Source organism: Telopea speciosissima, chromosome 7, assembly GCF_018873765.1.
Source record: "Telopea speciosissima isolate NSW1024214 ecotype Mountain lineage chromosome 7, Tspe_v1, whole genome shotgun sequence".
Lineage (NCBI taxonomy): Eukaryota > Viridiplantae > Streptophyta > Magnoliopsida > Proteales > Proteaceae > Telopea > Telopea speciosissima.
Window position 1 is genome coordinate 43306826 of NC_057922.1, and position 12010 is coordinate 43318835.

The window sequence follows — 12010 nt, forward strand, 5'->3', positions numbered from 1 at the left end:
GCAATGCCACCAAAGTCCGCTGACCACCAAGGCGCAATGCCACCAAGGTCCGCTGACCACCAATGCGCAATGCCACCAAGTCCGTAGACCACCAAGACACAATGCCACCAAGGTCCGTAGACCACCAAGACATAAGGCTGCCGAGGTCCCTAGACCACCAAGGGGTAATGCCACCAAGGTCCGTAGACCACCAACGACTGCAGACCAACAAAGTCTGAGAACCATCAAAGCACTAGGTCACCGAGATCGAACGACTACCAAGGTCAATAGACCATACACATCAACAACGAGGAAGAGTATGCGGAGAAGATCAAAATTTAACCTTAAATAGCAAGGGAAAGAAGTCATAATATGTACAATCCAAAGTGCATGGGCAAGGTTCGAGGTCCGAGGTCGAAGTTCGTGAGGGTCGAGGCCAAGGTTTGAGTAAGGACGTGTCTATAGCTGACGACCAATTCGACTCAAAAAAAAAAATTTTACTACCAAGGGCCGTAGATGACAGGCCATGGACATAGGCGGGGTTCGAGGTCAAGGTCCAAGGATGAGGTTCGAGGTCCGAGGTCGAAGTCAAGGTTCGAGTAAGGACGTGTCCATGGCCGACGACCAATTTTACTAAAAAAAAAAAAAAAATTTTATGGCCTAGGGCCGTAGACGACAGGCCATGGACATAGGCAAGGTTCGAGGTTCGAGGTTGAGGTTTGAGGTCGAGGTCCAAGGACGAGGTTCGAGATCTGAGGTCCGAGGAGTCGAGGTCAAGGTTCAAGTAAAGATGTGTCTATGGCCAAAGACCAAGGCAAAAGATATATCTACACAAAGAAAAGTAAAAAGAAAAGGTGCAAGAAGAGAGGTTTGAACCCACAACCTCTCCCACTTCACCAAGTGATTCACAGGCATACCCTTCAATGAGAGGAAATTTGCAACAAACCCCCTGAGAATGTAGAATCTACTATAATGGACACTGACCCAAGAGAGTGGGGGGGCAAATGATAAACCCAGATTCATGAAGACCAATTGGAGGTTGCCACGTGTCTAGTCCAAGGAGGTGGACCGTAACGGGACCAAAGGAGGAACTGGCACGAGCGCGGACCACCCACACCCTTGGGCGCACCAACCCTTTGGGGTACGGCTTCCCTTGCGCACCAACCCCTTGGGCGCCAACCCCTTGGGGTACGCTTCCCTTGGGCGCCAACCCCTTGGGGTACGGCCTCCCTTGGGCGCGAACCCCTTGGGGGGCGGACTTCCATGCACACGCAGACGTGGACCTCAGACACACGTGGATACGAGTGCGGACGTGGATCCTGATAGGAGACCAACACCATCGTCACTGTCGTCACTGGACGTACACCGCCTCAAGGACTCTAGAACACTGCCTATCAACTGTAACAGTCCCAGATGGATATAAACACTAAGCACCATATCTGACAACGTATCAACATCTATCCGCTAAGAACGACAACCCAACTGGGACACTGTCACCAGAGGAGAAGCAACCAGCCAAGGAAGAGCCCTGCTATCCGGGGACTCTATCAATCACGAAGACTACTCATTACAGACTGAGACTCTCCACACCGCCATACTCTACTATAAAAAGGAAGGTACTCTACCCCATAAAGCCATCTTGAATTATATTATTCATCTGTTTGCTCAGAGAGATTTAACTTAGGCATCGAAGAGTCCTAGGCCAGAACCACACCGGTTCTCCTTTGTCACCGAGGTTCTTTTGCAGGTTATGGCACTCGATAGGACCCTTAAACGATTTCCTAACGCAACACCATGTATGTGAGAAGGAAATTGCACTTTGGCGTTGTGAGAAAGTTTTTCCCTTTTAAGTAGGATCGAAAAGAAATTGAAGGAGTCTGTTGTCACCAGGTCTTGGATTTGACTCTGCCTTCACTTGGGGGTTCTATAGGGACGGGGGAACGGTTTAAGGGATGGGAATTTCCAACCATCAGTTTTCATTATTATTTATTTAAATGTTATACCATATGATTTACGTTATAATTTTCTATTACCTAATAGTTGCGGCTAACGATTAAGATCCATATAAGCCTTTTTTTTTCTTCTTTAGAAAACGGTATATGTAATTGCAAAATATACGTTATTTTTCCTACAAACATACTAAATTAGCATGACCGTTACAGGTGCAATTTTCACTTCATGTATATAGAATGATGTAAAACAATTTGTTCATGAATAGTCAGTCATATGTAGCATAAGTGTAATATCTATTTGGATAAATTATCGATCACTATTGAAAATCAGATCATCCCCTGATTTTTTAAAAAGGTCAAATCATCCCCTGATTTATACCCCAAAATGCCAAATTAGTATCCACCAGTTAGTTTTTTTTCTGTTAAGTGATGATGTCAGCCAGTTAAATAAATTTAAAAATCTAAACTACCCTTGATCAATGTAAAATTACTTTTTTACCCTTGGATCTAAAAACCTTGGATCATCTTCTTCATATGATCTGCAACCCACCGCCACTGGTCCTTGCATCTCTTTCCCCTCTTCTTGCATCAGCCATGGATCCAACCTGCAAAAAGCAACCTAAACCCGCTAAAACCCAAAAAGCAAGCAAAATTTCAGAAAACTAGATCAAAACCCAATAATTCTAGAATCTATCAGATTATTAATAGGATTCAAAGCAAATGAAAACAAATTTGGAATCAGAAATTAATCAAGAACAGAAATTGATTGCAAGTTTTGAAAAAATGAAAACAAATTGGAATCATAAATCAATAACGAAGTCCTTTCCTATTTAAAAGTTCCAACTTCCAAATCCTTATAAATTCTCTCAATCTTATCGTTCGAAAGTTGAATCATAGATTCACAGAGGGAAAGGGGGGGTTGGAATGAGAGAATTTTGAAAAGTTTTTTCCCTTGTACTTCGTTGTGTTGTTCTGTTCTTCTCCTTCTTCTAAAACCCTAGATTTGATTCAAATATGAACGAAGAAAACATCTCCATCCACGAACATTGACAATGGGGATATCCATCTCAATCAAGTCTTCAATGTTAACGTATTAGGCAACAGAGTCTACACAATTGTCACTCGCCGAGCCTGTGTTGTCAATCGTCATGCTCCGATTCTTAGCGACGACGACATTCATGAGCATCAATCTTGCCTTCAGATTGCAAATGCTCATGGGTACGACTCTGATTCCGTCACCGACGACGAAGATCAGGTAAACTTTGTTATGGATTTGTTTGAACGACGACGCGTACAACAATCGCATGTTACTGATAGCAGTAATGGTTCAGCATCGGACCCGTTGTTGGAAACTCTTATAAATGAATCGAGTTTTGGGGTTCTTGAGGCTGGGAATCGTGATATGAACATCGATTACGTGGAGCTAGGGTTAGGTTTGGGTTTCACTGAACATGGTGAGGAGGATCAGAATTAGCTCCAGGAATTAGCTCCAAGAATTCAGAGCCTAAACCTCCGGTTTTGGTCATCGCGGGGACGACCCACCGCCTCCGCCACCAATCGGGGTTGCGACAAAGCTGTCGGCAGCATTATCCGGCTGCGGCCGAGAGATCTCCACCAACATCTTCTCCGCCGATGGTTGCGCTTGGTTCGTTGGTGGCTGTGCTGGTTCGATGGCTGCGCTTGGTTCCATGGTGGCTGTGTTGGATGCGTTGGCCGCCGATGGTTGCGCTCAGCCTCTCCATTGCAAGTGACGAAAGCAATTTTCATTTTGTTTTAAATCAAAAGGGTAAAAATGTCATTTCACTTTTTTTATTTGATTTAAGCAAACATTGTTATTTTAGAGGGGGGCGAATGATTTTTTTCAAAAATCAGGGGTGATCTAAGTTTCGATTGAAAACCAGAGGATGATTGGTATTTATTTTGACATTTTAACCCCAAAAAAAATTATTTTTACATAATTTATAAAATAAATAAATCATAGAGAGTTAAAGTAACATTGCGATGAATTGCGAAACAAGTTAAATATGAATAATCAAACTAATAACTTTAGACTCTAGCTTCCCATTTATTTTGGGATATAAGTATCGATGAGCCTTTTCATAACATTCACTTCAAGTTAACATATGATTTATTGTCATGAAGTTTATTATTTTGTAATGGATTATATTTAATTGCACATTATAGTTTAAGGTAGAGGTTCTCTTAGCAAACGAGATCACCAATTTGGGTTTGCTTCGGCGGTTCATCAATAGGAAGGCAGGAGAGAGGAAAGACGAGAAAGAAATAGGAGTTGTTGGTGTAGCCCATGGCAGCAAGTCATATAGACATTTCCCATAGTTTAATTATAATTGAGGTGATAGAAAGATATCTCACGTAAGACATTGGAGAAGACCAATATATTTATCCTTGTAAATCTCTCACTTATTATTTTATGTTATTTATAAGACAGATTTTATCATAATTAGATGCAAAACATTAGACATATCGCAATTGTAAAATTATCATAGTTGAGAGAACAAAATACAAATGACTAACTGTTGGGACAAAAGACCAAGCATGGCGAGAATGAGCCATCGAGGTCGTGAGTCCATGATAAGGCCACGCGGCCTGACAAACACGATCGAGGATGCTCTCCAAGCTCATAGAAAGATCCAGGTCACGGACATTGTGCTGTGGTGGACACGGGGTTGCCCCCAAGCTCGCGTCACCAGTACGCAGCCCGCTCGCCTGTAAAGGGCAACGAGCACGGGAGGAACATCCTCCATAACTTACGTGAACAACACCAAGTCTAGCATGGGCCAACAGGGTCCGAGACTTTCGCCCACATCACGCCTAATCCTGCGCGTGGGAAGCAATGGATAAACATTATCCCCCCACTTCGCTTGGCAACGGTCTCACTCCACTCCGAGATTCCAACTTACCTTTTTAGGCATGACTCTACCTCTCAACCACCTTAAGAAGGGAGGTAACGCACGTCCGAACCATCTGAATTCTCATTGAATTGACTGTTGCTCAAGAGATCTAACTTAAGCATCAAAGTGAGATCACCGGGAACGTCCGGTCCTCTCTGCTAGTCCTTGTTTTGCAGGCAGAACTCTCTCCGGAAGGATTTTTGACGCAGCAGTTTGGTGCCGTCTGTGGGAACGACATTCTCAAAGCCTCAAACTCCTACCAGACAATCAAACTGAGGTCATGGCCGGAGAACAAAAACATCGTCCCACCCAACACCTAAGTCCCACCAGTCGTGGAGAACCCGGTGACACGCCAGGTGACAAAGAATTCTCGTGGTGGGGGACAGACAGGAAAACAACCCCAACGGCGGGCAAATACAGGACCCACCGGAACCCAGCTCCCGGCGGCTGGCAAAGCCGCGGAGACCCAACCTTCTGCAACTGAGGTGGCTGGCCAAATTACAACGCAGGATCAGGGCCAATCTAGCCGCAGCACCAGGGCACTGCCACCCCCACCGCCATTGCCTCAAGGATTCACCCCTCTGGTGGCAGATCCTACTACGCCTGCCAACGTGGGCCAGGTCCAAGACCTGCTGCAATAGGTACTCCACCAAAATGAGTTCCTTAGGAACGTGGTCCAAGAAATTCAGGCATTGAGAGCAGCCAATCTGGTAGCCACAGCTAACGCGGCCACTGGTCTACCGCCAGCATCGGCCTTACCCCCAAAACCAACTCTGCCGCCAGCACTGGTGCTCCCCAGACTTGCGCAGGAGAACCCGAGACCCGTGAGGGACGATGCAAGGGCAACAGGGAGCAGGGCTGGGTCCTCACACCCATCCAGAAGAGAACTGCCCCCTCCAGGAGTTGTTCGCACCGGGACACTGCCCACTAGAAGCAGGCCCTCGTGAAGGGGGGAGCATTCGGTGTCCACCGACCGAAGGACTCATAACAAAACCGAAAGAAATCGCTCCAAAGCCTCAAACATACGCACTGAGCAGGTTGACCAGCGGAGATCGCCCAAACATGACCTCCGAGATGAGTTGAATGCGCGTCGCATCCGCGCTGACCTCGTCTACCCCGCAGGCAATCAGATCATGGAAAACGAGCTTGACCGTAAGCTCAGCGAGATGAATACCAAGATCACGGCCCTGGAGAGGGGCAGTGTCCCTGAGGAGAGCTTCAGACCCGGCTAGCATCCCTTCACGACCGAACTTATGAGGGATGAGCTCCCTAAGGGCTTCAAGCCTCCTGCCTTTGAGGCCTACGATGGGAAGGGCAACCCCAACGACCACATCAACTACTTCACGCCATGATGACTGTGTACGGCGGATCTGACGTGGTGTCGTGCCGCTCGTTCCCCACCTCCCTAAAAGGGCCTACAACATTGTGGTTCGCAAAGCTGAAGCCAAACTCAATCAAAAGCTTCACCGAGTTGGCCAAGGCGTTCGCAAGCCGCTTCCAGAGCAACGTGAAGCAAAAGAAGACCGCTGCCAATTTGTTGGCCGTCAAACAGCAACCTAATGAGTCCATCAGGGATTACATCACCCGCTTCAACGCGGAGAGCTTAGAGATCAAGGACCTGGACGATGCGATGGCCTTCAATGCCCTGCATAACGGGGTCACCAACCACGACCAGGTGAAGTCGTTTGCCCTGGACCCAGTAACCACCATGCCACAGCTACTGGACCGTTGCTACCAATACTCGAACATGTTAGATATTATGAGGGCGAGAAAGGCAGTGGACGGCAAGGCTCCAGAGAAAAAGAGAGCGAGCGAGAAAGATGAGAAGAAGAAAGACACAAAGAGAGCAAGGTCCGACCGAGACCAGAGCCCAGATTACACCCCGCTCAACACCAGCTGATGAGCACATTTATGTGTGAAATCTTAGGGCATAAAGCATACATTTTACCACATTGGACAGAGTTACTCGGTGCTTTCTTGTGCTTTTCAGGGTTTAGATGAATTATTGTGAAAATGGAGGAGATGATGCTAAGGAGATGTTTTTAAGCTTTTTAGACGTGTTAATAGTATGGATGCATAGCCCATCGAGTCAGCTTCTCAACGGTTCAAACGGCACTTTCCGAGTTGAAATGAAGAAGTTATGGCCGTTTTCGTAACAACACGCGGAAATGGTCTGTAGGGGTTTATTTATAATTATTGACAGTCGAACGGGGACAAAGTGAAGCGGAAGTTCGGATTCCAGAGGCCTTAATGCAATTATCAGAAATTACTTTACTGTACCCGACAGATTCCATTTGGAGGGCTCTGGACAGTCCAACTTCAACTTGAGATATCTTGGGCTCCTGAACTCCTAATTGGACGATATTTGGGTCTGTTTTGGGTGATTTTTCGTAAGGAACACAATGGTGAGGCCTATATAAGCACCCCATGCTCCACGTTTTCTGAAGGATAGAATGGGTATTTTATTTATTCTTGAAGGAATCCTAATCATCACTCTCTCTCTCCTCCAACTTTCTAAGGGCACTTCTGAAATTCTACATGGGATAGATTTATTTTGAAAGATATTTTCTCATCTATGGAAGGTTGAAAAATCAAAGATGCTTTGATTTTATTGCTTGAAGAAGATACCTACAAAGAAAATGAAGCACTTGTTAGAATTGGAAATTTACTTTTCTAGAAATAGAAGGTCCATGTAAACAATCTTCTCTTCTTCTTCTTTCTATTTTTTTCTTTTCTCTTAGGATTCAAATTCGCCAAAGGTTGGTAAAATTTTACAGTAAAAAGGAAGCCCCAATTTATATGAAGAAGAGAAGAGGAAGAGCTTTCGAATCCAACGGCCAGAAGGCAAGTCCATCGGAGGGCCAGGAGCGGCTGGTGTTGGACTTGCCCGAGGTAATAAAAGCTTAAGCCACGTGGTGGAACCGTAGCGGGGGGCTTGGCGCGACGGGGATCAACCAACGGTAGGCCTAGCCTAGGCCTCATAATGCCTACGGCCACGCGTCCGTACAAATGGGGAATGTCAAGCGTCACCTCGAACCGAGACGTCTTAATGTCGAAGGCCCCGTGTCAAGTAATGGCCGGAACATCAGGTCACGCCCAGCCGCCAATATACCAGGCTTGCACGTGCGAGGCCAGGCGCCCAAAAATTTGAATAGATCCAACCCCCCAGGACACCAGCGTCCAAGGGAGTGGGGGCTTGTGTTGGGACAAAAGACCAAGCACGGCGAGAATGAGCCATCGAGGTCGTGAGTCCAAGACAAGGCCACGCGGCCTGACAAACACGAACGAGGATGCTCTCCAAGCTCGTAGAAAGATCCAGGTCACAGACATTGTACTGTGGTGGACATGGGGTTGCCCCCAAGCTCACTTCACCAGTACGCAGCCCGCTCGCCTATAAAGGGCAACGAGCACGGGAGGAACGTCCTCCATAACTTACATGAACAACACCAAGTCTAGCATGGGCCAACAGGGTCCGAGACTTTCGCCCACGTCACGCCTAATCCGCCGCGTGGGAAGCAATGGATAAACATTATCCCCCCACTTCGCTCAGCAACGGTCTCACTCTACTCTGAGATTCCAGCTTACCTTTTCAGGCACGACTCTACCTCTCAACCACCTTAAGAAGGGAGGTAACGCACGTCCAAACCATCTGAATTCTCATTGAATTGACTGTTGCTCAAGAGATCTAACTTAAGCATCGGAGTGAGATCACCGAGAACGCCCTGTCCTCTCTGCTAATCCTTGTTTTGCAGGCAGAACTTGCTCCGGCAAGATTTCTGACGCAATACTAACATATATTCATTCTTCAAACACATTAATATTTAAAATTGATAGTTCCTTAACCTTGTGAAAGAATTTATATGATATATAATAAAATAATGGGTGGTTTTTGTTATCACCAAAGTGGTTTAGTGAGAATTTATAACCTTCTCTTTGATAGCCCATTCTTTTATTCTAAAAAGTTATTTGAGTGAGGAGTTAAAAAAAGCTTTCAAAAATTTAAAGGTGTCTTATATATCAGTTTGTCAGTATTAGGTTGTCACTAGTGTGCACAATTTTCAAATATACAGGTGAAACAACAAGATTTACCCTCATGAAAAAGGGGGGAAAGTGTGTTAAATGGGTTCTTTTTTATTTTTTATGTTTTTTTCCTTCTGGAGAAGAAGATAGTATCTCTTCTCAATTTCAAGTGCATTAATTGTAATTGATTTGTGGTATTTTGATCTTAGAACAATTTTATTTGGCTTAATTTCGTAGCAACAAATAGTCTAAGGAATTCTTATATGTTCTGGAGTTTGTTGTCCATCTTCTCCTAGGTTGCTCATTAGTTTAAGTTTCTGTTCAATGTGTCTTCTATACTATGAATAAATTGCATCTAAATCAAATGAGATAAACATTCTGAGTTTTGGGTGATTTTTGTTTCAATCCAGAGATTGCTGACACGGCCAAGTTATCGGGCCTTACAAATCAGAATGTCTCCCAGCGTGAATTTTAATTTCCAGAGAGAAGTATTGAGGCATGACTGGATTTCTTCATAGAGAAACTGAATTCAACAATTGCTGATATGAGGAAGTATTCTAATATTTTGTTCGCTTTCTCTTGCCTCTTTCGATCTGATCACAGAGATCATTTCATACCCAAGGCTACAAGTTTATTTTCAATAGACCTCAATTTGAATTGGAGTTGTTTCTATTGATATGTCTTTTGTCTTTTTCTAAAATATTACTTTTCATAAGAAGTACAATGGTTCACTTGTTATGTTCTAAGTACCACTAATCTGAATGACAAATGATTAGTCATTTCTATATTTGACCAGTTTATTCGTTTCAGTGATTGACAATGATGATTTATTCTGATTTTTAACTTGGTATATGTGATGCATGCTACCCAAAAATCCTTCTTTATTTTAAGTCTTTCTCAAATCACGTTTTGTTAAATTTTCTTTCAGTTTGACAACCGTGAACTTCCCAGTAGATACGTCCAATTCATACCCAACTACCGATTTTGGCACAATTCCAATTGGGAAATCATACTGTTGAAGGACTTCGTAAGCCATTAGTGTATCATCGCCGGCCATTAATTGCAGGGGACGAATTCAAGTAAAGCATAATTAAGCATATATAAATGGTGACAAAGATATGGGTGTTGGCAAAACATTGAACCCAAACCATATCTTCCGGGAATGTGGCCTACCCACCACTCCCTGTGGTGACAAAGATATGGATGTAGGCAAAACATTGAACCCATCTCTAATAAATTGGACTAGTGTCCAATTTCTTCATAAACCATATCTTCCGGAAATGTGGCCTACCCCAGCACTCCTTGGCCTAGGCCTAGGCCACACTCCAAGATAGAAAACTATTTCCTAAATAATTATTTAACGTATGAACAATGGAAGACAACAGCCAAGTTGGTTGGTATCTCTGTTGCAGAGACAGAGCACCATGGATTTTTCCACATCCACCCCCAAAAAATAGGGCTGTAAATGGATAATCGAAAATCCGAATTCGATCCACATCCGTATCTGTTTAGGGGCATCCGTATTCGATTAGAGATATTCGGAAAAAAATCCGAATACTCTGATAAAAATCCGAATCCGAATACTTAATTATAAAAAATTAAGTAAATAATGATCTTGAAGGTTTTTGAAGATTCAACAGGTTCTAGAATATGAGGAGAAGAGAATCATGATCTAAAACTATGGATTGAGACTGAATTGTATCCACTAGGGGGAAGAAGGTTCGGGTTACACAAGGCAGAGGTGTAAACGGATGGTCAAAAAATCCAAATCCGATCCGCATCCGAATCCATCCGAATCCGTTTAGAGGTATCCGTATTCGACCATGAAATATTCGAATCCAATTACATCCGATCCGTATCCGAGCCGAATCCGATCCGTTTACAGGCCTACCAATTACTTTTTATATAAATTGCAAAATTGATGCTTCCTTCCTTCCTTCCACAAGAATATATTTGATGTGATGTTTAATTGGTTAGAAACTACAATCAGATGAGTGTTCTTTTTCAGGGTTGAACACTTTTCTCCGAATATGATGTTTTAATTGGTAAGTGTCACTATCGGAGAAGCATTGGCCATTCGTAGTGGTATACTTCAAGCCCTCTCAGACGGAATTGAAGTTCTAATAGTTGAATCAGACTGCCTGGATATCATTCAAGCTTTGAAGACTGTTCAACTAGGAGCCAGTTGGATCATTCTGATCTTCTTCCTTAAGTGAATGATATCACTCACCTTGGCGACCTACTTTCAACATGTTTCCTTTGTTCATATCCCTAGAGTATGCAACAGCTTGGCTGAGGCTCTGGCCGAAAGGTCATATCCTTGGAGAGCAGGATAGTTTAGTCATATTCCAATCCATGGGTGCAAGAACTTTGTAATTCTGATCTCATGAGCTTTGCTCGTTCAGCTGAATAAATTCCTACTCACTAAAAAATAAAACATAAAAAGAAGTTTTAATTGGTTACAAACTTACAATTAGGACAGTAAACGGATTGGATTTTGCTTGGATAGTGCTACATCCACATCCGCATCCGATTAGCTATCGAACGGATTCGGATAATGCTAAACGGATATGGACACGGATACAGATACGGATACAGATACGGATGGATACGGATCGGATATTTTATCCGTTTACATGTAAATATTACTTTTGGGATAACTATAGCCTATCCGTATCCACATCCGTTTAGCTTTCGGACGGATTCGGATAGTGCTAAACGGATTCGGACACGGATATAGAAACGGATTTTGACTATTTATTTACACCCCTACTTACAATCAGATGAGTAGTTATTTTTCAGGGTTGAACACTCTTCTCCCAAGCATTGTTCTAGGAATCGGTATCGGATGCGGGAGATTGGTCTCAATCGATAGTCCCGCATCTATCTGGATCGGACAGATATACTTTTAGTTTTCATTTAAAAACCCGTTTGTTTTTTTCCCTTTTTTCTAGGTCCATATCGATACATCAATATGGGATCACCCTTGGATCAGGATTAGGGAGCACCGATACCGATATGGATCAGGCAATTCCACTGATCCGATATCAATCCCTAAAACCATGCACCCGAGGGAACTTTAGACTGATCATCCTGAACAGGGTTTCAAAAGTCGGAATTGGATTTGGATCAGAATCCGATTCTGAT